The sequence below is a fragment of the Eimeria mitis genome, genomic scaffold, assembly GCF_000499745.2.
Source record: "Eimeria mitis Houghton genomic scaffold, Emh_scaff3790, whole genome shotgun sequence".
NCBI lineage: Eukaryota > Apicomplexa > Conoidasida > Eucoccidiorida > Eimeriidae > Eimeria > Eimeria mitis.
In genome coordinates, this window is record NW_013572125.1 from 1,293 (window position 1) to 1,613 (window position 321).

A 321-nucleotide genomic window follows, 5' to 3' on the forward strand; every position below is an offset into this window, starting at 1 on the left:
TTTTGTTTATAAATAAAAAAATATATATTTTTTTTTATTTATTTTTGTTTTTAATAAACAATTATAGTTCAGGAAAAAAGGGGTTTAGCTTCTAAACCCTAAACCCTAAACCCTAAACCCTCGTAAACCCTCGCGCTAAACAGAAGCCTCTCTGCTCGTTTGCTTGTAGGAGTGAGAGCGTTGGGGTATTCTTCTTTTTGTTCTTCTTTTTTTATTCTTTTTGTTTATTTTATGTTTATTTTCTTTTTTATTTTATTATTTCTTTTTATTTTCTTTGAGAGCTTCAGCTGTACGCCGCCACCGGGGGCGGGTTCCCTGGCC